The sequence below is a fragment of the Dromiciops gliroides genome, chromosome 2 (genome assembly GCF_019393635.1).
Source record: "Dromiciops gliroides isolate mDroGli1 chromosome 2, mDroGli1.pri, whole genome shotgun sequence".
Taxonomy (NCBI): Eukaryota; Metazoa; Chordata; class Mammalia; order Microbiotheria; family Microbiotheriidae; genus Dromiciops; species Dromiciops gliroides.
This window is the reverse complement of record NC_057862.1, coordinates 353,825,218-353,850,224: the sequence shown is the minus strand read 5'-3', so window position 1 is coordinate 353,850,224 and position 25,007 is coordinate 353,825,218. Positions and strand designations below refer to the sequence as shown.

General features: G+C 41.6%; 1 protein-coding gene across 1 annotated transcript in view; it reads right to left on the bottom strand.

The window, feature by feature from the left end:
* CPLX2 (complexin 2) overlaps positions 1-23,513 on the bottom strand; it is an 85,851-nt gene extending 62,338 nt beyond the window's left edge. The window contains exons 1-2 of the mRNA XM_043982122.1: positions 23,268-23,513; positions 15,708-15,804 (exon numbers count right to left, since the gene is read on the bottom strand). The gene's annotated coding sequence lies outside the window, so the exon portion shown is untranslated. The remainder of the gene's footprint in view (positions 1-15,707; positions 15,805-23,267) is intronic.
* Positions 23,514-25,007: the final 1,494 nt, after the last annotated feature.

The following is a 25,007-nucleotide window of genomic DNA, read 5'->3' as shown; positions in this document are numbered from 1 at the left end:
CTTTTCAGAATCTACCATGCCACTATGTGGTGTCCTCCAGCCTCACCTCATCAGGCATTTATTTCATTAGTCTGAGCCCTTTCTTTACTGTCTCCAACAAATCAACTTCAACTGAGTCCTACTTCTGTATTATTAGTGTATTAAAGTAGGAATAACAACAATAACAAAAACCATCAAGGGAAAGATAAAGTGCTAGGAAAACTATATGTGAAGTCAAAGGGCATGGGTTCAAATCTCTTCTCCACTTTGTACTACTGTGTGATGTTGAGCATTAGCTTCCTTATTTCATCCAATCAATTGGGCTGGACTTAACTCAATGATCTCTAAGGTTCCTTTCAGTTCTAAATCTTATAGACATCACTTTTTGAAGGGGATAAGGGGAAATGTGAAAAGAAGGCTGATCATTGTTCACAGCTCTCTCTCTCTCTCTCCCTCAGGTTTTTAAAGCAGGTGTTCTTAACATATTTTTGTGTCATGGACCCCTCTGACAGTCTGGTAAAGCCTGTGGATCTCTTCTCAGAATCATGTGTTTAAATGCATAAAACAAAATGTAAGGATTACAAAGGAAATCAAAGGTTAGTGAAAATAGAGATGCCTTTTCCCCCCTATCTGAGGGACCCAAGATTAAGAATTGCTGCTTTAGAGTCTGTAATCTGATTATTGTAGTTGTAATCTATGGTCACCCATGGGTGCTAAGAGGGTTCTTCAGAGCAAGTATCACTTCATAATTACTGGGCTCTAGCATTTAGATGTTGTCCAGCTAGCATCTTTTTATCATGTTTTGTTAGGGAATTAAATAGCATGTTCTTTGGATTTACATCTTTCTAGTAGAGAGTGGACCTGGAAAATGTTTAATCTGCAATTTCTGTCCTCTCCCTCCACCACACACAGAAATTGAATCTGCCCATTGTGGAAGAAGAGTTTCTTGTTGGGAATATCAGTTTATTATATGACATTAACTCCCAGTGATAGTAAGGCCAAAATCTGAATACTGGAGGTCAAGGAAGGGATTTAGTGGTGTGGAAATAGGGGCAGAAAGTGTGGAGTCTAGACAACTGATTCAATGAGCTGAATCACAAAATGGGAGCAGGAATGAGGAGGTTGAAGGAACAGTAATTTTGTACTCAGTGGCTCTGGGCAAACTGATCTTTAAATCTGAATTTAACTTTGTTCATCTATAAAGTTCTTTTAAATTCAACGAGGTTTATTAAGACCTTGTTGGGGACAAAAAAATCAAAAACAAAGTCTCTGCCCTCAAGGAGCTTACATTTTACTGGTTGTTAATGGCTCATTGCACTGCAGGACTGTCTAGAGTAGGATTTCTTGTGCCATGAACTCTCTGGAAATCTGCTGAAGCCTAAGAACCTCTTCTCAGAATAAGGCTTTGTTGCCTGCATTTATTATAGAAGGAAATTCTCAATTTCAATTATATGTTAGTGAAAATAAATATGTAATTTCCCCCTATCCGAGTGGATTCCCTGAAATCTACCTATGATGAGGGTCTATGAACCCCAAGTTAAAAAATCCTATTCTAGAGAGATATATTATTAGATAAAAGAGAGCAATGAAGTCCCTGGGTAAAAGGCCCTAGCAAGATGTTAAAGAGAATAGAATCAGAAGACCTGGCTTTGAAATCCTGTCTTACCACCTACTAGCTATGTGATCTTGGGTAAGATGATTCCCCTCTTGGCCTTATTTTCCCCATCTGTAAAATGGGAGCAATAATCTCTATTTTGTCTTCTCACAGGGTTATTGGGAGGATCAAATTAGGGAATTTATATAAAGTGCTTTGTGGTACAGTGAAAGAGCACTGAATTGGGAATCAGATAACCTGGGTTTGAATCTTGGCTCTGTCAACTATTAGCTGTGTGACCCATATTTTTCTCCACAGAGACTAGGGAAATTAGGTATCTTTAAGGTCCCTCTATGATACTAACCAGAAATCACTATACAAGTGAGTTACCATTAATCACCACCACTACCACCATCAACATCACCACTGCCACAACCACCACCATGTAAAAGGTAGCTTACTATAATAGATAGATAATGGCTTGTATTAAGGATGTCCTGGGTTCAAGCCTTGCCCCTGATAGAACTGTTAGTGCCCTCCCTCCCAAACACCTTTGCATTTATTCTCTTTATAATTATTCTGTATATACCTAAATGAACAATTCTTGTCCCTCCCATTAGATGGAAGCTCTTTGACATTCAGAATTGTTTCATTTATTGTTTCTGTATTCCCAGCACCAAGCAGAGGACCTGGCTCATAGCAGATGTTAATAAACATTTGTTGATCAATTGATTAGCTGGGTTGGTGGGGGGAAGCAACCTTTCAGTGTCCCTTTGGCAACCCTTTTTTAAATCTATAAATTACAGATGAATCACCCATCTGCATCTGGGAAGGGAGGTTCCATAATGAAACTCCAAAGGGGATGTACTGGTAAATATTTAACAACTGCTTCTTGGGGTGTGTAAAAAAAAGTATTCACAATGCACTTTTAATTTTAATCTGCATTTTAAACATTTTCTCCATCATTTTATTCAGTCCAGACAATAAACAAAACAATAAATCAGTCTCAGATTTGTAACATTTAATAATTTTGAAAGTGTAAAGGCTCACACTGAAAATTTAACAACCAGCTCTCTAGAGTTCTTTTTAAATTTTTTTTTTGATGAGGCAATTGGGGTTAAGTGACTTGCCTAGGGTCACACAGCTAGTAAGTGTTAAGTGTCTGAGGTTGTATTTGAGCTCAGGTCCTCCTGACTCCAGGGCCGGTGCTCTATCCACTGCGCCACCTAGTTGCCCCTCTAGAGTTCTAAGCTAGCTTCAGGACACTCTTGCCTTCTCCTCTCCCAACAACAATCACTAAGCAGAGAAGCAATGTGGGTTGTATGATCCAAGAGGTTTGGGTATTAGTCTGTAATTTACTGTGTGACCCTGGGCAAGTCACTTCTCTTTAGGTCTTAGATATAGACCTCATCTCTACAATGGGGGGGATCATCTATGACCTACCTAACATACAGGGTGGTTGTGAGGCTCAAATTAGGGAAAGTATATAAAATGCTTATAAAATATTTAGTCTGGACCTATGATTCTCCCTTCAACCACTTCACATTGGGATCTTTTAGGCCACTTACTCATGGTCTTAGAGAATTACTGAGTCACTGAGAGGTTAAGTGACTTGTCCAGGGTGATACATGACATATGTGTGCATGGGAGGTGAGAGGGGTATATGGGACCTTAGTCATACTTGCTCAGGAGAGCAGATTGTTCACTTTTCAGTGTGAGCATTTATATCTCAGAAATTGGCAAATGCTGTATAATCAAGGCCTGATTATAATTTTGTTGATTGTCTAGACTTAAGAAAGTGATGGAGAAAATATTAATAATGCAGATTAAATTTAAAAGTGTGTGGGTACATTGTTTTTTTCAGAGAGCAAGTTGTTAAACATTTACCAGCACATCACTGGGGAAAGAGGGACCTTAATTAAACCTGAGTCTTCCTGACATAGAGGCCACTTCTCTATCCATTAAGCCAGGCTGTCTTTCAAAGTGTTATATAAATATCTCATCATTCTTAATAATAATAGTAGCAGGGGGGCAGCTAGGTGGCGCAGTGGATAGAGCACCAGGCCTGTAGTCAGGAGGACCTGAGTTCGAATCCGGCCTCAGATACTTGACACCTACTAGCTGTGTGACCCTGGGCGAGTCACTTAACCCCCATTGCCTCACCAAAAAAAAAAAAATAATAATAATGATAGTAGCAGAGAGGGAAGAGAGACAATCCAAGTGAGTCCCAGCTTTACCACTCATTGGCTACGCCATCTTGGGCAAGTTGCTAAATCTCCTGGGCCCGAGTTTCCTCATCAATGGAAGTGGTCTAGGGGCAGCTAGGTGGCGCAGTGGATAAAGCACCGGCCCTGGATTCAGGAGGACCTGAGTTCAAATCGGGCCTCAGACACTTAACACTTACTAGCTGTGTGACCCTGACAAGTCACTTAACCCCAATTGCCTCACCAAAAAAAAAAAAAAAAATAGAAGTGGTCTGATTAGATGACGATCTCTGAGGTCCCTTCCATCTCTGACATGTTATGTTCTGTGTTCTGGGATCTCTTTCAGCTATTTTACAACTAAGCTTCCCTTCCAGTCCTTCCCTTTATGCTTCTGGGAGAGGGGAGAGAGAGGTGGTGGCAGTGGTGACGGGGGAGGGATAATTCAGTGGAGAACAGGCTTATGGGGTATTCCACATTTTCTGAGGCCTGAGTTTCTCCTTCCGAACTCCATCAAGGAGCAGAGGTAAGATTGCCCACCACGAAGGAGAAGGAAGCAGTTCTGCAGAGAACTGTAACTTGGGTACTTGGAATGCAGGATGGAATTCCTCAGTGGATTTCAGTGCTGGTGAGTCACCTGCAGAAATAGCTCCCATCTGGAGAGGAGATTATATCTATCTCTATCTCTATATACATGCCCGCGCTCTCTGTACAAATATGTGGCTCACTGTGTGCTAAATACTGGGTGGCATGGAGAAGACTGGCTTCGTTTCATCTCCTAAAAGACTATTTGGTAGGAAACTCAGGGCCTTTTATTTAAAGAAACAAATTTACAACTGTGCCCCTCGATTATGCTCCCTGAGGGTGGGGGTGGAACGGAAAACTCACCATGCGGAGGAGGTTGTGTCAATGAAAGGAGAGCCAGCCCGCTCCGGGGAAGTAAAGAGTCATGCTAGGCCAGCACCCTGCCGGCTGCTCCTGAGCAAATCTCATTTCCATCCTTTAGCGGATCCTCGCTGCCTAATAAAGAAAGTTGGAAGTCCTGACTCTGCCATCCAAGGTGCTCTATCATCTGTCCCTGACTCCCCTCTACTGCTTTATCTCCAATTCCTTATTCCCTATCCAGCCAGAATTTGACAGTCCAGCTACAGTGGATGGCTTTCTGCTCCCTGCTCTCTCCCTTTCCTCTCTCATGTCTGTGTCTTTGCTCAGGCCCCAATACCATCCATGATTGGAATGGATTTTCTATGCCTCTTCCTTCCCCCCATTCCCCCCTTGAAGGCTTTCCTGATTTCTCCTTCTCTCTCTCTCCTGGTGAAAGTGATTGAATCAATCAATCAATCAATCAATATTTATTAAATATCTACTATGTGCCAGGAAGCTAGGTGTGGATAGATCTCTGGGCCTGAAGTCAGGAGGACCTGAGTTAAAATCTGGCCTTGGACACTCACTAGCTGTGTGACCCTGGGCAAGTCACTTAACCCTGCTTACTTCAGTTTCCTCATCTGTAAAATGAGCTAGAAAAGGAAATGGCAAGCCACTTCAGTATCTTTGCCAAGAAAACCCCAAATGGGGTCGTGTAGAGTCTGAAATGACTGAACAGCAACATATGCTGTTCAAGTACTATGCTAAGCACTGAAGATACAAAAAGAGGCAAAAGACAATCCCTATCCTCAAGGAGCTCACAATCTAATTGAGATTTGTTCTAGTACTTTGCCTTACTCTCCTTTGTCTCAAACATACTTTCCTTTGTATCCTTTTTTACATATGTTCTCTGTATCTTTTCCACATCAGACTGTAAGCTCCTTGAAGGCAGGCCCTATATAAATTCTAATCTTTGTAACCTTAGCACTAAGTACAGTGCCTGACACATAGCAGGTGCTAATAAATATTTGTTCACCTCAATTTTCATGTATCCTCTCTTTATGAAGAGGAGGAGGCTTTTTATATGTGTAACACATATAAAGTGCTTTGAGATTTGGGGGATAGGCAGGAAGGGAGTAAGCCATTCATTCCTTTATGAGGACCTAGACTCTAATGTATAACCATCTGGGCAAGTCATTTAACCTTTTTTTGGTGGTGGGGTGGGGCAATGAGGATTAAGTGACTTGACCAAGGTCATGCAGTTAGTAAGTGTCAAATGTCTGAGGCTAGATTTGAACTCAGGTCTTCCTGAATCCAGGGCTAGTGCTTTATCCACTGCCACCTAGTTGGCCCCCAAGTCATTTAACCTTCCTGAATCTTGGCTTTCTAATCTGTCTTTTTCCTGTTCATGTTCTTCCTTTGTCTTCAGTGAGAATCACCTAAGGTTATTTCCCTTTGAGGAATACCTGAGACTTCTTATTATCCTTATCCCTATTACTCTTCTAATGTTTTTTGTTTGTTTGCTTTGTTTTGTTTTGTTTTGCTTTGTGGGGCAATGAGGGTTAAGTGACTTGCCCAGGGTCACACGACTAGTAAGTGTCAAGTGTCTGAGACCAGATTTGAACTCAGCAGGGAGTAAAGGAACTCGGGGGGGAAGTAAAGAGTCATGCTAGTGACTCCCGAGTTCCTGAATCCAGGGCCAGTGCTTTATCCACTGTGCCACCTAGCTGCCCCTACCCTTCTAATGTTAAATTTTTCTTCTTCCCACTAAACACCCAGACAACAGTCTCTTTAGAGAGACATAGACTGTTATAACTGGAAGGGACCTTAGGCCACATCTAGTCCAATTTTTTTCATTTTACAGAAGAGAAGAAAGGAAGGAAGGAAGAAGGGGAAAAGGAAAGGAGTATAGGAAGGAAGGAGAGGGGAAAGTTAAGAGAAGGGAGAAAATGAGCAGATAATGAGAGAGAAAGAGGTAGTAAGAAAGAAAGGAGAAGTAGAGAAAGAAGGAAGAAGAAAAGAAAGATAGGAAGGAGAGAGAAGGAAGAGGAGAAAGAGAAAGATAGGAAGAAGGAAGTCTTTTCCACTCCATTGGTTTCCAGAATAGGTCTTGGGAGCTCAATCCTATGTAAAGGGCTGCCAGAAATCCTTGGCCCATTTCCCACATTTGCTCCCATTTCCCTGTTGCTTCCTGCCCCTGTCCAGTGTGATCTGATCTTTATTTCAAGGTTACTGTTTTTGGAAATAAGGTTTGAGACTATGCTTGGGGTGCCCCCAGTGTGATGGTGCAGCAGAATTTGTGACTAATGTTGATTTCCTAGTCTGGCCACTATAGACCTGTCCCCCCTCCTTCCCCCCAGCCAATATTGGTCTAAAATCCAACTTATCATGCAAATTCCCTTCTCTCCTTTGGGGAAAGGAACTGACATAGACCAGGCATTTTTCAAGAAATGCCTGAACATCCCAAGGAAATTGCAAAAGCCAGCTAAACTGTGGACCCACTCACTCTCTGAAAACCTTCCTCAAACAATAGGCTGTCTTGAGAGGTAGTAAGTCCTTGTCATTGAAGTCTTCAAGCAGAGGCTGGAGGACCAGTTGCCAAGGAAGCTGGAGAGAGAATTTTTCCATTTTGGGTGGGAGGTCACACCAGATGCGCTCACAAAAGTCCCTTCCAACTATGAGATTTTGGCATTGGTTGAAACCATTTGCTTTCATATTATGGGATGATAAAATCTTAGATTTAGAAAGGAATCCCAAAGGGCCTCTGGTACAATCTTTACTTTCACAGGAGTTTCTTGAGGACAACGTGGTACAGTAGGAGAATATACTGACTCTGGTTCAAATCCTACCTTTGATGTTTACTGTCTTTGTGACTGTGTGACTTTAGGCAAATCACTTAACCTCCTTGGACCTCAATTTCATTATTTCATTTCTCCTCTCTCTCTCTCTCTCTCTCTCTCTCTCTCTCTCTCTCTCTCTCTCTCTCTCTCTCCCCCTCCCTCCCTCCCCCCTTTTTTGTGAGGCAATTGGGGGATAAGTGACTTGCCCAGGGTCCCTCCTCTTTTTTTTTTTTTGCAGGACAGTGGGTGTTAAGTGACTTGCCCAGGGTCACACAGCTAGTAAGTGTCAAGTGTCTGAGGCCGGATTTGAACTCAGGTATTCCTGAATCCAAGGCTGGTGCTTTATCCACTGCACCACCTAGCTGCCCCCAGGTCCCTCCTCTTTTAAGAGGTTTTTCAGGAGAGTTCAGGGTTGTGAGCCTTTGTGACTGTGATTATATCTCATCTATTGATGGGTGAATTGGTTGGCTTGAACTTCTTTTTTTAAAGGTTGATACCCTTCTTTTCTGCTGGATCTATGAGAAAGAAGAAAAGTCACACAATAGACTTTTTCTTGGGTATTTTTTTTAAAGGCAGACCAGAGAGCAGCAGAGCTAAGGGAAGCCTGTGCATGCCCCCATCTCCTGTGTTGGGGCAGAAATGCATAGGAGGTGCACATGTTCTTACAGATGTGACCTGAGAGGAGAGTTCCTTGATCCCAAGTTCTGGAATCAAATCTCATAGATAGAGATGGGGAGAGCTCTTGGGTGGTGCCAGCTTTAGGGCTGCCTCTCTAGCAGCCCCAAATTTGAGAGTTTGGGGACTATACAGTCAGAGAGAGCAGGGGGAGTTCCTGGGCAGTGCCAGCCTCTTAGGGAAGAAGAGGATTGAGCCTCTGGCTTTGAAGTTGGGTTTTTTTTTTTGGTTGGGCAATGAGGGTTAAGTGACTTGCTCAAGGTCACACAGCTAGTAAGTGTCAAGTGTCTGAGGCCAGACTTGAACTCAGGTCCTCCTGAATTCAGGGCTGGTGCTTTATCCACTGTGCCACCTAGCTGCCCCTTGGCTTTGAAGTTGGAAAAGCAGCAAAGGATTAAGTTATGAAATGGGAGAATAAAGAATATGGACCTTTCCCTCCACTTATAAAACGAAATATTTGGACAATGAAAGTTCAGTGTAAAGGGGGTCTTTCTAGTGATTTTGAGTTCCTCTCTTTCTAGGTCAAGTGCTAAACCTCTAGGGTAGTATCATAAAACCAGAAGTCTTTATATGTACTTGGGGTGAAAGTAGGATTTAATAGATGGTTGGGGGTCAAGAATGTCTTTGTTGTCTCCAAGTTTGTTTACCTTTCAGTGAGACTGCAAACCAAAGTGTGATATGATGAGACTAGACAGGTCTTTTGTGGGTTGGGAAGATGAGGCTTACTGGAGAGGAAGAATTATATTGATTATGGGCTGATACGGATCCTTTATGTATTTTTGTTATTTCTTGCTGGGTGAAATAAAGGCAGTCATTTATTTAATATGCCTTATTACTTTTAGTGCTTGCATGGAAATTGGGAACCCTTTTACCCATACCTGTAAAGCCCTATGCATAAATTATTTTTGGACATTTCCCAGACAGATTCTTGTATGGGGGCAAAATGAACCAAAGAAAATGTGACTTATTTTTCTTCTCTCAAGACTTAACTCAGCCAGTGTAAGTTTGGATTTTGGGGTGCTGGGCCACAGGTAGCATAGAACATAGTAAATTTTTAAAAAAATTTTGTCTCTGCTTCAATATCTCTAGTGATGAGGAACCTGCTACTTCTCAAGGTAGCCCATTCTAATTTTGCACAGCTCCATTAGGAACTTCTCATTTATATAGATTCAATTTGTGTCTCTCTGTTCAGAGTTCTAAGCTCTGGGGCAAAACAGAATAAGTCTACTACTTCTTCCACAGGCTAGTCTTTCAGATATTGCCTATTTTCTAGTACCTGTGCCATATTTATCATTTTCCTCTGGACATGCTTCAGCTCCCTAAGGCCATATTTAAAATGTGGTGTCCCAAACTAGACACAATTTTCTATATAAGATCTGACCAAGGCAGAGGACAATAGAACTACTACCTCCTTCCTTATGAACTCTCTTCCTCTAAGATCAAGTTAGCACTTGTGACTGCCATGTCATATTGTCAACTTAGGTTCACTTAAAATCTGAGGTCATTTTCATATGAATTGTTATCTATTCATGCTTCCCCTCATATACTTGTGAAACAGATCTTTTAAAACCAAATATAGGGGCAGCTAGGTGGCACAGTGGATAGAGCACCGGCCCTGGAGTCAGGAGTACCTGAGTTCAAAGCTGGCCTCAGACACTTAACACTTACTAGCTGTGTGACCCTGGGCAAGTCACTTAACCCCAATTGCCTCACTAAAAATAAAAAAAAAACAAATATAGGACCTTGTATTTATCCTAAAAATGCTTCATTTTATTAAATTTTGGCCCTGGGGTCCCAGCCCATAAACATCTTTTTGGATCATTATTCTGTTGACCAATGTAATAACTATCCCTTCTAGCTTTATGTTTCTGGGAGCTGTACCCTACAGTCTTGGGGCTGGGGAAACCTTTTACTAGTAGCCACTAGCTCTTTCCTGATATTTCTGATTTTTTAAATCCTCCTCACCCCAGTTCTATTGTCTTGAAAAGAGTTAATTCCATTCTCCAGGTAACCCTGGTTTCATTAAAACTAACTTGGCAATTGAAAACTCTAGGATAGACATACATCAGCAAAAGCCATCAATGGTAATCTAGGGGATCTGAAGAGATGGGACTCTTCTAGGAGAAGGAGAGGGTCAGAGAATTTTGGAAACAGAACACAAAACAAAGCTTGCTTTCATATTTGAACTTAGAGCCTCACAAATTTGTGATGTATATCAGTAATAAAACCATTGTATATACTAAGGTGGTGTGGTCCATTGGGAAGACTTGTAGACTTGAAATCCACCCTGCTGTCACTGTGTATCACCCCTTCCACCTTCTACTTGTTTCTCAAGGATTGATAATCAAATAAACATTATTTTTGTTACCGTGAAGGATGTGTACCTTATGAATTCACTCAGAATTTCCAGGTTGCCCAGGCTAAGGATTTTGTTCCCTGATCACCATTCCTTGTTTCTTCATATCTATTCCTTCAGTGTTCCCAACTTATTCTTCCCTATCCTTCCAATGTGTACTCTGGAATCCCTGTTCTATTGATAACAAATTGACCTTCATGTTAGACCTGTGCCCTCTTCTAGGAAATTACCTTTATATATTTTGTGATTACATGCGTAATGCTGTTCCCTCAATAGAGTGTAAACTGCTTAGGACAGGAACTGTTTCATTTCATCTTTGTATTCCCAGTGCCTAGAACAATACCTGGTGCATACCAGGCACTTAAATGAATAGCTTAAATAAAGAAATGAAATAAATGCTTGGTGAATTGAAATCATAAGATCTTAGCTCTCTGACCTTACTTGCTATGTGACCTTGGGCAAATCTCTGGTTTTTTCCACTGTAAAATGAATGGGTTTCACTGGCTGATCTCCAAGATCTCTTGTAGCTCTGACATTCCATGTCCTAAGGGTCCTTCCAGCTTTGACATTCTGTGGTGGTTCCATTAATACTTTAGAGTGGAAATGGCTAGTATTGAAATATCCCCAAAGTCTTATTCACATAAGTGTACTAGAGAACAATACATGGTAAACGTTGGGTTTTGTGGGTGGCCAAGGAGAGAAGTACCAGAAAACAAACAATACTTAGCAGCTTCAAAAATCATTAAGCAACAACTCCTGGTCTAAACAACTATTTAACCCTCTTTTCATCCCTACCCATTCAGAATCTCTGTTTCATACTTTCCTTCCTTTCTCCTTCCTTCTCCTCCCATCTAGGAGGGAAGGTCTAAAATAGTTGAAGATGAAATAAAATCCTTTCATTACAACCATATTTAGGTCCTGATCTCTTTTCTCCTACCTGAGCTATCTGAATAGCCTTTTAACAAGTCCCCTAATTCCAGTCCCTATTCTTTCCAGTTTATTCTATCCTCTGCCTCAGGTATCCTAATACAATACCTTGATTATCTTACTCCTACACTCAAAAACCTTTAGTAGCTCTCCACTGCCTTCTGAATAAAAGCTAAATGCTTCATGATGACATTCAAGGTCCTCTGCCATATGGCTTCAACATACTTTTGAAACATTATCACCCACAGCTCCCATTCATGCGCTCTGTATTGCAGCCCTAGTAGACTCTTCTTTCTTGCCCTGTCTTTTATCATTTCTGTCTCTTTGCCTACACCATCCCTATGCCTGGATTGGATTCTTCTCTATCTCCTGTCTCCATCTGTTGAACTGTCATCCTTCTTTCAGGAAGGATGCCACCAACTCCATGAAGCTTTCTCTGACTGCTTCTGCACTCCTCCCTTTTTGAAAGTGGTATCTCCCACCTTAAAACACCTTTAGCATGTTGCTTGGACTTTTCACCTGCATTTATCTTAGTTTCTTCTATCATAGTTATTTGTGCACTTGTCTTTTCCCTCATAACATTGCAAGATCCTACAGAGAAGAGTCTTTGTCATATCTGTCTTGATATTCCCAACCCATAATCCCTTGCACATCATGATTACTTAAACAATGTTTATACTGAGTATGAGGAAATGAGCAGAATATAACCACCACAACTCAAATTACAGTCCTCTGGACCTGTTTGAGGACAAAGGTCTCACTCAGTTCCCCTTCCCTCCAGCAGACAGGTCACGTGGTCCTAAGATGGTCTCAACTAGGTCTTCTCCTGGGAGGATTTAAGGAATGTCCCTGTGTCCCCAGCCCATTATGTAAGAACTCGAAGAATAATTATGGAAATTAGGGTTAAGAATACTCTGTTTCCATTAGCTAGCTTTCCCGCTTGGATTGTAACCCTTAAGTAAATGGATAATGATGAACAAGGGGAGGGTCCATTTTGAGTGAGGGATTAGGGATTAAAACGGGGCCTGCAGCCCTATGCTTTACACTTGCGGGCTGTGACACTTATTTGCAAGTGTCTATTCTCAGGAGAATGAAAATAAAGTAGGCTTTGACACACCTCTGACGAGTTCCAGAGAATTATTGAGCAGGGGTCATTTTCTTCTCACTAAGTATGATTGAGGTTTTTATTTTTGTTTTTGTTTCACTAGTTCTTTCCTGGGAATGTGCCACTTTAGGGGAAAAAGCATCTTCTTTCTGGAGATTAGACAAGTAAGCACAAGTTATTGACTGATTATGACCAATCTCCAAAATACTCAAGCTTTGGAGCTATTAATAGAGGTCTTAACATGGAGTCCATGAACCCTTAAGGAGTCTGTGGATAGATTTCAGGGGGTCTGTGACCTTGGATAAGAAAATTACATTTTTACTTCAATATAACTAGTTTCCTTTGTAATTCTATGTTTTGGGGCAGCTAGGTGGCACAGTGGATAGAGCACTGGCCCTGGAGTCAGGAGTACCTGAGTTCAAATCCGGCCTCAGACACTTAATACTTACTAGCTGTGTGACCCTGGGCAAGTCACTTAACCCCAATTGCCTCACTAAAAAAAAAAAAAGTAATTCTATGTTTTTAATTTTGTGCATTTTAAATATTATTCTGAGAAAGGGTCTATGACACAAAAAATGTTAAGAACCCGTTATGTGAGGAGTCATTGTCCTAGGACCAATGGTCAGAAATGATAGGAAATCAGATTTTGCCTTAATGAAATAACAACAACAATCATGAACACTTATATAGCACTTGCTATGTACAAGGAAGAACTTCCCAACAATAATTGTTTTCTATTAATAATAAAATGGACTATGAGAAGCCACGAACTGCCTATCACTGGAAGTCAGAGAATTGTAGTATATTTCCCAGGTGTTTAATGCATGCTACTAGTGAGCATGTCACTTTCACAATATTTTTTCTGCATATTAAAGAATGCTCATTTAAAATTTTTCTTTCCTTTTAAAAATGCTTTATTGATATTTTCTTTTTATATCATTATCACTTCCCCAAAATTTCCCCTTCTCTAGAAATAGTATTTATCCTTGTAATAATTAAGTTCAGCCAGACACAACAAATCAACATGTAGACTATGTCTGAATATATGTGTACATATATATACATATACATGTGTGTGTATATATGTATATGCATATGTATATATATGCACACCTTATTCTGTACATATTACCCATCACTTATGTGCTGAGAGGCAGGAGGCAGAATCATAGGATCTTAGAGTTAGAAGGGACCTTAGAAGTACTGTAGACCAACTTGCTATCCAGTGGAGGAACCCCCCTTGAATATTCACAAGAGATAGATCATCCAGTGTCTGTTTAAACAGCTCCAGTGATAGGGATCTTGATACCTCTGACAGCAGTTCCTTCCATTTTTGGAGAACTCTAATAGTTAAAAAATTCTCCCTTCTACCAATTGGTTCTAGGTTAATGACTCCTTAATGGGTCTCAAGCTTGAGCAGATGAGGATTGTTCATAAAGACACCCTCTGGATTCATTGCCAATATCCTGTGTTCACTTCTCCAGAAAAAAGGGGCTTCCCCAGTATGGTGGGGCATCTCCAGTAAAGAATTAAATTATATATTCAATGAGACATATGAGCCTTCCTCTAGTTTTCCAAAGTTAGTCCTAGTTCTCCTCTGTTAGTCACATTGAGCAAGCTTAATTCATCTCCCCATGACAACCCTGCATATATTTGAAGACAGTGATCATGTCCTCCCTAAGACTTTTCTGCTTCAGGCTAAACATCCCCAGTTCTTTAAACTGATCCTCATATGACATAGTTTCCAGCCCCCTCATCATCCTAGTTGCCTTCTTTTGTATGTACTCCAGATTGTAAGTGTCCCTCTTAAAATACGGGAGGCGGAGCCAAGATGGCAGAGAAAAGGCAGGAAATTGCCTGTGCTCTCCTCAGATTCCCTAGAAACAACTTTAAAATATGCCTCAAAACAAATCCTGGAGCAATAGAATCCACAAAAGGATGGGATGAAACAATTTCCAGCCCAAGATAACTTAGAAAGACTACAGGAAAGGTCTGTCCCACTTGGGTAAAAGAGGAGAGCAGCCCAGAATAGGCAGTGTCCAGTGGGAGGTCTCTAGCCCCAACACAGAGCAGCAGCCAAGTCCCCTCAGCCCTGCTCAGGAAGCCAGTGACACAGTGGACCAGTTGTGAGGTCCCCAGCCACTCAACTTTAAAAGTCACAAAATAGGCTGGAAAATGAGCAAGAAATAAACAGACAAAAAAGTCCTGACCAAAGAAAACTACTGTAGCCACAGGAAAGATCAAAACAAATTCAGAAGAGGATAATGATGTTGAAATACCTACATGTGAAGCCTCAAAAAAGAAATATAAATTGGTCTCAGGCTCAAAAAGTCCTACTGGAAGAGTTAAAAAAGGATTTAAAAATCAAATAAGAGAGGTAGAAGAAAAATTGGGAAAAGAAATGAGAGTTATGCAAGAGAATCAGGAAAAAAGAATCAACATATTCATAAAGGAAGCACAAAAAAAATGGAAAAAGAAAACAACTTCTTAAAAAGTAGAATTGGCCAAATGGAAAAGGAAGCACAAAAATCCACTGAAGAAAACAACTCCTCCTAAAATATGGTCCTTAGAACTAGATACACTTCTTCAGGCGTAACTGAACAGGTCAAAGGACACCAAGGTTATCATCTTCCTTGATCCAGACACTATATTTCTGTTGGTGAAATCTGTGATTGTATTAGCTTTTCTGGTAAAAAATGTCATACTAATGACTCTCATTGAGCTTGTAGGCCATTAAAGCATCTAGCTCATTTCCACATGGACTATTGTCCACTCTTATCTAGATAACCCTTCATATGCATTGCTGGCTACTCCATCCTAGATCTAAGGAGTCAATTGATCCATCTGCATCTTAGTCTTGGAAGGAGGTAGCTTTAGTTTCTTTATTTTATTTTATTTTATTTTTGTGAGGCAATTGGGGTTAAGTGACTTGCCCAGGGTCACACAGCTAGTGTTAAGGCCGTATTTGAACTCAGGTCCTCCTGACTCCAGGGCCAGTGCTCTATCCACTACGCCACCCAGCTGCCCCAGCTTTAGTTTCTTAATACCACAGTAGAAAAACATCATTCTTCCCTCACTAGCTAGTTACTTTGTTTTTAGTAACTGGTCTAGTGAGGAGGAATACTTCTAGAAAATTTAGAACATCAAGTGAGGGAAACAACCTTACCTGTGCTCTTGGCTTCAGTTGGGTCTGGTTTTGCCTTAAGTTGACTAGCACAGAAGTTTCTGATTCAGTGTATACATGTCAGAGATGGTATAAACCCCTAGAGGAGGAAAGAAAGGAGAGAGGGTAAAGAGTGCTTCCATGCAAATTAGTTTCAAATCTCCAATCTCAGATCTCAGGTCATGTATCTACAGGTGGAAAGAACCATAGATGTCATCTAGTGTGAAATCTCAATTTTACAGATGAGGAAACTAAGGTGTAGGGCCTTGGTAAGACCTGAATATCAGTTGTAAGGAATAAAGTCAAAGACGTTGGATCTAATGGCTTGGGTCATTTCTTCTCTCTGAGCTTCAGTTTTTTCTTCTAGAATATGAAAGAACTGGATTCAATTATATGTAAAAAGTTCTCTCCAGATATAATATTTTGTGTTCATAGGGTCCTTATCATTTCGAATTTCTATGTTTTTTGTTCTAAGACAGATTTCATCCTAAGGAACCTTCCTGCATTGACATTCTATATTAAAAAGGTGTTTTCCAGTTATGATATTCCATAAAGTTCATTCTAAGGCTCCTCTAAGGTCTGAAATTCTGTGTTCTATGTTTTAAGGTCCCTCTCAATCCTAACATTGTAGAAATTAACATTCTCTGTTCTAAGCTCCCTTTGAACTCTGGCAGGTTGAGTCTGTGAGTTCTCAGAGGACTCAATGACTATCATGACCTCACCTCTCTTGATAGTTATCATGTGATACAGTCCTGTGGGACAATTGCAACTCTAAGGAGAAGCTCAGGAGAGCAGATCCGAACCCTCTGACTACTCCGAAACTGTGTCCTAGCAACATTACAACCCTTGTTTTGGCAATCTTGGCACTGCCTACTTAGTTTTACTTTGTATCAAGCTATAATTGAAGGTGGTACGAGGCTGCTATACTTCTAGAAATGTTCTACTAGACAAACTCAATCAGAACATTAACAGTCACTAGTTTTTTGCCTAGTGGAGTCAGGTGCTGTCTCCAGCCATCACTTTCCTCTGGGTGATGCTGTAGTGGTCCCACCTTGGGTTAAAAAGGGGAAATTTACTTGGATCATTTTAGGAAGGTAGTGTGGTATAATGGAATGATCACTGATCTGGTAGACAGAAGACCTAGCTGCATTCTTCTCTTTATCACTAATTCACCATGTGACCATGAGAAAGCAACTTTCTCTTTGTGAGTCTTTTTTTATGTGTAAAATGGGGGGGGGTGTGAGTTAAATAATCACTAAGGTCTCTTCTTACTCCTACATTTTATATTCTAAAGTTCCTTCCATATCATAAAATATATTAGTCCCTTATATATTACAAAATTTCCTCTGCATCAATGAATTGATTAATCAATTATTTGACAAGCATACAATCAACTAGTGATCTGCAGGAAGCACCAGTAGATGAGGGATCAGGAAAAGCCTCATAGAGGAAGCAGCACTTGAGTTGAACTTTGAAGATAGATAGGGATTCCAGGAGATAGACATAAGTAAGGAGGCATATCCCAGGTTTTGGAGATAGCCTTTGTAAAGTCATGGGCATGGAAGCTGGAACAGCAAGTTGGACTGGATGGTAGAGTGTTTGCAAGGGAGAAATATTCAACAATACTAGAAAATCAAGCCAGAGCCAGATTTTAAAGAACTTTAAATGCCAAACAGAAAAAATTTTATTTTATCTTAGTGGCAATAGGGAGCAACAGGAGATTTTTTGATCAGGGAAGTGCTATGGTCAGACTTTTGCTTTAGAGATAGTACATGGGCAGATGTATAGAGGCTAGATTGGGGAGGAGAGAAATTTGAAGTAGGGAGATCTACTGAAATGGTCCAGATAAGAGAGGATGAGGGCTGGAACTACCTTAGAACATAGAATTTCAAAGCTAGAAGGAGCCTTAGAACACAAGATTTAAGAACTGAAAGGGTAGTCTTCTTGTCAATAGAGAGAAGAGGATGCACATAAGAGATATTGTAGAGGGAAAATTGATGAGACTTGGAAACTTGACTGAATATGGTAAGTAAGTGAGAAGGAAGAGTTGGAATTGATGCTGAGGTTGTACATCTGAGTGACTGGAATGGTAGTGGTTTCTTCAGTAGAAATAAGAAAGTTGGGAGGAAGGGTATCTTTGGGGGGTGGAAAGTGAATTCTATTTTGTATATGCTGAGTTTGAACTGTCTATAGAACATTCAATTCAATAGGTAGTTGGTGAAATGGATTTGGAGCTCAGGAGTGAGACTAGATCAGGGGGTATAGTCTAGCTATTATCTGCAGAGATAATAGTTGAATTCAAGGGATCTAATAGGCTCAGTGAGAGAACCTCAGTGAGAGAGAGGGTATATATATATATATATATACAGAGAGAGAGAGAGAGAGAGAGAGAGAGAGAGAGAGAGAGAAAAGGGCCCTGGAAGAATCTTGATGTATACCTACATATTCCTTCCAGAAGACAGGTGAGACAACAGGGCCATGAAAACCCAGTGAGTGAGGAAAGTCTATTGAGAAGGAGTGAGTGGCCAACAGTGTCCAGTACTACTGAGAGATCATAAAAGTTGAAGACTGAGAAAAAGAAATTGGATTTAGCAGTTAAGCGGCCATTGGTAACTCTGGAAGGAGTAGCTTCAGTTGAGTGACAGGGTCAGAAGCCAGATTATTAGTAACTAAGAAGTTAGTGAGAGGAGGCACTGAATGTAGAAAGGTTTTTCTAGGAGTTTTGAAGTAAAAGGGAAGACAGATATAGGACAACAGTTTGAGGGGATATGGAGTCACATAGAGATTGGTTTTTTTTTTTAAAGAATGGAGGGAGCTGGGCATATTTATAGGCAGCAAGGAAAGAGCTAGTAGATATGAAAAGTTCTGTGAGTATATGAAATAAGAAATGAATAACTTAGAGGTGCTAGTAATATAATAAGAACCAGGACTGTTCACCAGCTATATGGCAGATTTCCCAAGCAAAGAATTCAACTAAATCCATTATATTGTGGAGTATTTTGAGGGTACCCTAGCCAAATGACTGAAGAAGGGTCACTTTAGATGTGGGAGGGCCCCAAAGCTTAGCAATTTCTGGGTTCCCCATACTCACCATAGGTACCAAATTTTCTCACTAAAAAAAAGAGGCTTCCCTCCAACGGGACAGAGCTGAGAATTCAACTGTCCCTCTGGGGCCTAGACTGAATGCATTTCATTAAACACCTTGGCCCTGAGAGAGCTGCTGTCTGTGACCAAAGAGGAACAACCTGCAATTTCTGTACAAGGCATAGGGCTGGGGGTGGGGCTAGAGTTGAGCAGGGATGATATTTCTGAGGTCTGAGAATCACAGGAAAACAGAATAGTAGTGGGGGACTCTTTACTTATCTGTACACTGAGGGAGTTCGATTAGATGAGAGGCAGTGTGGTGGGAAGGGAAGAGCTCCCACAGTTGAATATGGTAGGCCTGTATTCTACTCCTGACTCTGTCACTGACTCATTGTGTGGAGTTGAGAAACTCCCTCCTCTTTCTCAGAGCCTCAGTTTCCCTATTTCTAAAATGAAGAGGGTTAGATTAGATATTTTCTATGGTCTCTTTTGATTCTTACAGGCCATGAATCTATAGCTCCTTTTCTGTTGCACTTTGTGGTTTACAAAGCCTCTTTCCATAATATACATATGAGGTAGACCAGTACAAGTGTTATCCCCATTTTTATAGAAAAGGCAACTGAAGCTCAGAAAATGGGAAGTGACTTGCATATGGTCATATAACAAGTAAATGGCAGAACCAGGACCCAAACCAAGGTCTTCTGACTCTCAGTCCAGGATTTTTTTGGTAATATACAACTCAGACTTCCTTTTTCAAAGTTATGCCTGAATAATTCAGATGTAGATGAGGGAGGGTAGGAAGGTTTATATTAGAATTTGGTATTTTTTTCCTCATTACTTCAGGATCTGGTTGATTGCCCACCTCCTGTACTTTAGATTTCAAATGAGTCTTGCAAAAAAGGCACTAATCCACTGATGGGGATAGGAATGCCTTTGCATATTGCTTGTCAGGTAAATGCCCTCTGGGTACAATTCTTTTAACTCATTGGGAATGTACACCTACTGTGTGTGTATGTGCATTTGTGGGTAGGTCTTATCCCTAAATTCTTCTGCTAGTAAGGGGAGGGATGTATTAGATTTATTTGGAAGTCAGAAAATTAATGGAAGATAGATAGTCTCCCAAAGCCCTAGATCATCTGTTAATTTAATGTGTGCTTCATTCTCAGCCCTCGATTTGGTATCCACACAGAATATGGTCCTATCAGCAGACATGTCCTGTCTCCTCCAAAAAGATATATTAAAAATAAGAGTCTTCAAGAAGACATCTCTCTAAACATACTACAAATAATCATCGAATCTTAGGGTTGGAGGAGACCTCAAAGGTCGTCTTGTTCAACCTGCTTTTGAAAAGAAGCCTTCTTTGTAACATACCAAAGCAAGCATCCTCCAACTTTAGTGAGTAGGAACCTATTCTCCAGAGGCAACCTATTCTATTCTTCAGAATCACTGAATCTCAGTTTGAAAAGCTCTTAGAAGTCTCTAGTCCAGACTAGAACTGACCATGAACCCTCTACAACTGTGGTACCAAACTCAAATAGAAAGAGATCTTTACTGCCTCAAATTGACTCAGAAAACCAAAAATTGACATTATTGTATTGTGTTTTTAATTTATTTTGTTAAACAATTCTAAATTGCACATTAATCAGATTACAGCCACATTTAGGAGTTTTGCACTTGGAAGCTACACATTTCACACCTCTGCAACATCCTCCAAGAACAGTTATCAGTATTCCCTTGAAGATCTTTGCCTCCCAAGATGATCTATTCTTACCTTTGAAAGTTCTCATAGGTTTTTCCTTATACTGAGCCTTAATCTGCCTCTCTGAAACTTCCACTTATAGTTCCTTGATCAGCCCTTCAAATACACGTTTCTTCCAAGTCTTCTCTAGGCTTAACGTCTAATATCAACCAATCTTCCTTTATAACAATCTAGAGCTCCTTCTCTATCCTGACCATCCTTCTATAGACCCTGCATTTTATCAATATCTTCCCTAAAATGTGGGATCCAGAGCTGAACACTATTTATCAGATGTGATCTTACTAAGTCAGTGTACAGTGGGACTATGACCTTCTTAGTTCTGTTTATCATGCTTCTCTTAATGCAGTCTAAAATTTCATGAACTTCCTCCCCCTACTGCCATATTACATTGTTGACTCATATAGAGCTTGCAGTTCACCAAAACCCCTAGTTCCTTTTTTCCCCCCCAGATAAACTGATTCTTCCAAAGAGGCTCCTCTAAACAGGTTTCCTCCCTTTGAAAATAACACTCAATCAATAGAACCTTAGATCTGAGATCTCTTGGCATAGAAATAACCTTTGTCTAGCAACTGAGATTCCCAGGTTCTAGTCCTAGTTATACAATGAATTCTGTGCATGACCTTGAACAAGTCATAGCCTCCATATAGGCTCCATTTCCCTCCATTGTAAAGTGAAGGGGTTGGGCTAAATGATTCTTAAGGTTCTTTCTAGCCCCAGTGTTTCCGGATTCTTCATTTGAGTTCCCCCAAATCTATTAACTGTTACTATAATTTGTGAGAGATCATAGATTTAGAACTGGAAGGGTCTTTAGAAGTTGAATCCAACTACCCCATTTTACAGATAAGGAAACTTAAGGTGATTTCTCTTCCCTATAATAAAATAATAATAAACTCTTCTTTGTGAATAGAACTTAGTTTACAAAATGCTTAAACTCCTTTCCCCTCTTTTGTTTTCATATCACTACCAGGTAGTAGGGCAGGTATTATTAGCCTCACTTTATAGATGAAGAAACTGAAGCTCAGGAAGGTTAAATGGTTTACCCCAATGTGACATCTCTGCCTTATCTTTCTTTATCCTAAGGTGACTTCTTGCCTTTAATTCTATCTTTCAAGACCCCTTTGAGGTCCAACATTCTATTTTCTAAAGTCTTTTCTGATGCTGACATTTTATATTCTATTTTTCTAAGGTCCTTTTCAGCCCTCACATTCTATGATTCAAACAAGGAAAATCCTATGTGGAAAATCAGCCAGCCCTTTCTTTGCTAATGTTGGGCTCACTTCCTGACTGCTTTCAGTTTCCTGGCTTCACATCCATCCTCAGTTTAGCTTCTTTAATTTTTTTTTTCAATGAACAAAAATCTGTATTCTCTCCTTCCCATCTACTCCTTTTGCAACAAAAATGAAAGAAAGAAAAAAGAAAAAAAGGAAAAGGAAAATAAACCTCTTATAACAAATAGCTTAGCTTTCTACAAAAGATCTGGGACAAACCCAAACTGTGCTTCAGTCCCAGACCTAGGTGGTAAAGGGCTTCCTTTTTGTTCAGGGGGCGGGGCAGGCACGGTGGGTGCGTGGGAGCAGCAGGAGGCAGTCCGCTACCCGAGAGGCGGCTTCCCAGTGATTTCCCTAACCCCTTAGCAAACTCTCGGCCTCACACTTTCGAGGGATGTTCTAGGAGGGGCTAGTACAGGGTGATGGCCGTTCCCATCCGCGGGTGAAGTCTCAAAGCTGGAGGCCCCGAGAAGGTCTGTTGCTAGGGATCTCTCTCAAGCTCTTCTCCCACAGTTTCCTCCCATAAGCTGAGGCTCCAGGCCTTATCCTCTGGGAAACCACGCTTCTGGTACACCGGGAGAGCAACTGAAAGACTTGGGGGCTACTCCTTCCGGGCCTAGCCCCCACTTCTAATGGAACCCGGCCTGATCCCTCTTACCCCTCCCCCCTCTACAAAACTCCCTCCCCTCTTCTCCCCCTCTACTCCTCACCCCAGCAAACGCTTCCAAACCAAAACAAATTCTGACGTAGAAACATGGTTATTAATAGCTTGGGGGAGCCAAGGCCCGGTGGTGTCTAAACAAGGTGATGACTGGGGCATCCCTCTGGGGCCTCATGAGGGAGGAGGAGGGCGAGAAGGTTAGGAAGGCCCATAGCTCTTGGGCCCATTATCCAGCTGCAGACCACAGCCTCCCCGGGGCTTTGCTTTGTCTGAGCTATAGGACCAGCTCGGCTAAGGGCTGAGGCAGTTGCTGGGGCTCGGGGGCCCTGGGGCAGCGGAGTTGTTCCTCAGGTTTGGTGATCAACTAAAGCGGCCTCGGGTTTGGTACTAGTCTGCCCACATGGGACTGACCCAGAAGGCCGGGTTTTGGGAACTGTCTCCTACAACTGTGCTGAACTATGGAGGCTCTAGTTTAAAAGCTCTGCACCCTCGAGAAGCTGAAAGACGCGGCGGGTTTCCGGAACTGTCTCCCAGCACAGGGTTGAACTGAGGAGACCAGGATGAGATCCATCGATAGAGTGGTACTGAACCCAGGAGGCCGGAATTTGGAGCTGTCCCCAGTAGTGGTGCTGACCCAGGGCGAACCAGAAAGGAGGAGGGAAGGGAACGAGTGAACAAGGGCGCTGCCTGGAGCGCGCTCCAGCTTAACAGGGCCTAAGACTAGAATCTCTCTGGCGCTCTCGCTCTGAGGAGAGGCGGACGATTCACAACAAAGACCGTACCGTACCAACCTGCTGCAGGCTGCGGCTCTTTCCACCCTCGGCGACTGGAACACTGCTTTCTTTCTCGCGCTTCTGCCTTCCTTCTCCGTTCTCCCGCTGCTCCGTGGAGACTGGCTCCCTCTTGCAGGGGAGCCGGGCTAGTACATGTGCACTAGGGGAGTACCAAACAGGGGCTCTGCTCCGAACCGACTCTCGGCCGGGCTCCTAGGCTCGGGCTTTCAGCTCTCAGGCGGCCCGCTTCCTGGGTGAGCCAGGCTTCCTGAAAGGAGGCGGGGGAGGGGTGGAGGAGGGAGGACGGAGAATAGGGAGAATGAGTGAGCTAGCGAGCAGCTGTGGCTGCAAGATAGAGAGGGAGTCAGCGGGTCACTCATCCATCTTGCAGTCTATACAGATTTCTACCCTGACGTGGGGTGGTTTGGGTGTGAGTAGTAGCCCCAGTATGCTGGCCAGAAAGGTCATTCTCTGGGGAAGGGGGTCTTGACAGCATCCTTTTCTCGTTTTTAATTCCAGCTCTAGGAGACCCCTGGAATCAATATCTCAAAGGCCGAGGGGGTTAGCCAGAAGGCAGCACTGAACCAGGAGACTTGAATTGGTGGTCCAAATCTGCCACAAGCTAATTGTATGACCTTGGATAAGTCACTTCCTTTCCTGTAGCCTTCAATTTCCTCCTTGTTAAAAAGGAGTTGGTCTAGATGATCTTCAAGGTCTCTTAAAATTTTAAAATTTTAACATTTTCTATTCCAAGGCTACTCCCATCTCTTAAATCCTGTGTTTGGAGGGTTCATCCATCTCTCACATACTCTAATTCTCTAGTCAATGGGAATTTCCCAATTAGAAGTGGGAGAGGCACACCAATAGGCACTGATAAAGGACGACAGTTTTGGAGGAGGAAGGAAATGTAGAGATAATCTGGTCCAACTCCTTCATTTTATAAATTAGGATACCGAGGACCATGGAACCTGTGATTTGATGAAGGTTACAAAGGTAGTAAGTAACAGAGATGGAAATCAAGCAGGTTCATGGACTAAGAAATTCCAGTACTCTTTCCACCAAACCATGCTTCTTCCAAAGATTTGCCTGACAGTAGTGAGTGGGAAGAGAAAAAATAGAGAGAGCCAAGAATTTGGAAAGACTTGACGTTGGCCCTTTTTGGATGCTCCCCTTTAGTATCTATTCTCCTATCTAAAGAGCTGCATCTCAGGAAGTGCATGATCAATACATGGGGGAGTTGCTTAAGCACACATCCTTGTTTAATAGGAATTTCTTCATAGTTGTTCTTTCCCCTTTTTGGTATCTATAGGCAGTATGCATGGGTGGTCTCTTCCTTTAGGTTGAAAGAGAGGGCAGTTGGTGTGGCAAAAACCACTGAGCCAGGAACCAGGAGAATTGAGTTACGGTCTTGGTTCTGTCACTGATTTACATGACTTTAAGTGAGTCATTTTGCCTCCTCAGAGGCTCAGTTTCCTCATCTGCAAAAAGAAGATTGAATTAAGTGATTTCTAAGTTCCCTCCCAGTTCTAACATACTATATAAGAATCTTTCTAGCTCTCACACCCCATATTCCAATGGTTATTTAGCTTGGTAAGGCTACATTTTAAATATATTTCAGCTCAAACAATTTGTATTCCATGCTTTAAAGTCTTTTACAGTGCTGAGGGTCTATATTATGTGTTCTAAGTTCCCTCCCCATTCTAATTCAAATACCCCCTTTTGCTTTCATAGTCTATATTTTTGGATCCTTTCTAAGCT